Source organism: Ostrea edulis, chromosome 3, assembly GCF_947568905.1.
Source record: "Ostrea edulis chromosome 3, xbOstEdul1.1, whole genome shotgun sequence".
Lineage (NCBI taxonomy): Eukaryota > Metazoa > Mollusca > Bivalvia > Ostreida > Ostreidae > Ostrea > Ostrea edulis.
The window spans coordinates 15,491,568-15,494,173 of record NC_079166.1 but is presented as its reverse complement, the minus strand read 5'-3'; positions in this window follow the sequence as shown (position 1 = coordinate 15,494,173).

Here is a 2,606-nt window from a genome sequence, read left to right as displayed (position 1 = left end):
GTACGGACGAGATAATAAGTCGTACGAACGAGATGGTAAGTCGTAATACCGAGATACGAAGTTGTACATACGACATAATAAGTCGTAATACCGAGATACTAAGTCGTTATAACGAGATAATAAGTCGTACAAACGATATACAGTGAGTCGTACGGACGAGATATTTTAAAAGTGGTCTTAGCGAGATAATAAGCATCAAAAATACACTCATGAACACTTTAGTCTTTTACATTTACTAAAAGCTACATATTCAAAGAGAGGGCTTTGACTATACCAGTACAGAGCAAAAATTTAGCATTGTCCTGACCTTCATTCCCTATGTCTCCAAAGGAAAACCGAATACTTTTGACACTAAAATTTAAAGCTTTTGTAATTTCTCCAAACTTTGATGGAGAGTATGTTCATTAGAATTTTTATACCGTGCATAGACATATAACCAAGAGGCAGTAGTAACTTGCTTTTCATGAAAGCTTGTATGATACTTAATGATTTACTATGAACTATTTACCAATTCTAATTCTTATCAAGGTCAAGGTCCTAGAATTTGATTACAGTCATATTTTAGATTGAAAACTTTTACAATGACAGAAAACATCAAGCTTATACTTGGTATGCTTGTGATCTTGCACCTGGGTCTTTATCAAGATTTTAAAACTTTCTCAAGAGATATTCCTGAAACTGTGACAATATGCTTGACACAAAGTCCGTTTATGTTCTGACAGAGTATTATGAATCTCAAGGTGTCTAGGTCAAGGTCATGTAATTCAAATCACAGATTGTACTCATGGGAGTTGATCAAAGAAAACTAGAGCAATGCTTCTTGCTGAACAGGAACTAGGTCTTCATTAGTTTTGAGCTCATTTGAAGCTAAAAGCTTTCTGGTGTCCATTTATTTATATCTATCTGTCCATCTGTAAACTTTATGATTTTAAACTTATTTAGAACCGAAGGGCCAACTTTCAACCAAACCTGGCACAAAACATTCATACATGTAGGTTGAGTGAAATATAATTTGTTCAACTGAAGTGTCACACTTCAGTCAAAGGAAAAATGTGCAGAGAACACTAAAAATAGATTGCTTCTCAAGAACAATTCCATAATTTACAAGACATGCAGTATCTTCATTATACCGTATCATAAAATATTAAGTTATATAAACCACGATCTCTGGGTCCTCTAGCCCAACGTAGGAATAACAAGCGTTAATTCATACAGTGCGTTTAATAGATCTAGATATCTAGCCTAGCAGCTAGGCTAGCCGCTACGATCTTGAACGCAGCCCTGACATTAATGTGTAACTTCTTTAATGTCTTGATAACAACTGAAAGAAACTATCAGATTTTGCGTCTTTCATACGTTTCCTTAATCGTAAAGTTTAATTATGTACTCGTAAAGTAATCGTGTCTATACGTAAAGCGTTCGTAATGACTCTGAAAAAGCGTAAAAGCGATTGTAACCCGACGTGAATGCAATCGTAAATATCACTTAGGCATTCGTGATAATCCGTAAACAACTCGTAAACTATCCGTAACATATCGTAAACTAGCCGCAAAGATTCGTAAAAAAAAAATTTTTACGAGTGTTTTACGGATTCTTACGAACAGTTTACGTGTTCTTGCGACCAGTTTACGATACTAAAGTCTAACGGATTGTTACAAGTTATTTACGGGTTATTTACGGAAAATGAAATCCGTGGAGAATCGTGAATTTTTTTGACATGTCAAAAAATTTGCCCCTACTTTCACGGATCCGTACGAGTGTGTGCAAGTTGTGACGAGTTATTAACGGATACCGACGAGTGATTTACGAATGCTTGCGATTGACTACGAGTCTGAGATCCGTAAGGACTCGTAAGAAAAATCCGCGAGTGTGAAGGTGGTATTATGCAAAATCTGGTCCACTGCATAAATATTTTCGCCTCTGAAATCTGTTTCGCTGTCTTGTTTCAACGCCCTCTGGATCAATAACTTGAAGCAACAATCGAACACTCTCCTGATTCACAACAAAACCATTCTTGATAGATTTCAAGTGTAACAGTTTATATCCTTGTAACTGACCTGATTTATCAACTTGTTCCGTTATAAACATAGCCACAGCAAGAATATTCGAATAACCTTTGCGGCGAAACAAACCCATTTTTGCCAAAAGACGTCTCAAGCTTCTAATACTAATCACGATCCCATTATAAAAAGCTGGCGATTGCAAAATTTCTTTGTGGTTAGATCCTAACTTGAAATAAAACTTCACAAGCTTGTCAACTATTTCTACGCCGTCCATATTTGTTGTTTGGTGAAATTATGTCATTCATGCGGCTTAATTATGTCGTAATAACGGCTTATTATCTCTTAATAACGACTTATCTCGTTCGTATGATTTAGTATCTCGTTATTATGACTTAGTATCTCGTTATTACGACTTAGTATCTCGTAATAACGACTTATTATGTCGTTCGAACGATTTAGTGTTTCTCGTACGTACAAGTTATTATCTCGTTCGTACGAGTTATTACATGTATTTCGTTATTACGACTTATTATGTCGTTCGTACGACTTATTATCTCGTAACTACAACTTATATTTCGTTATAACGACTTATTATTTCTTACG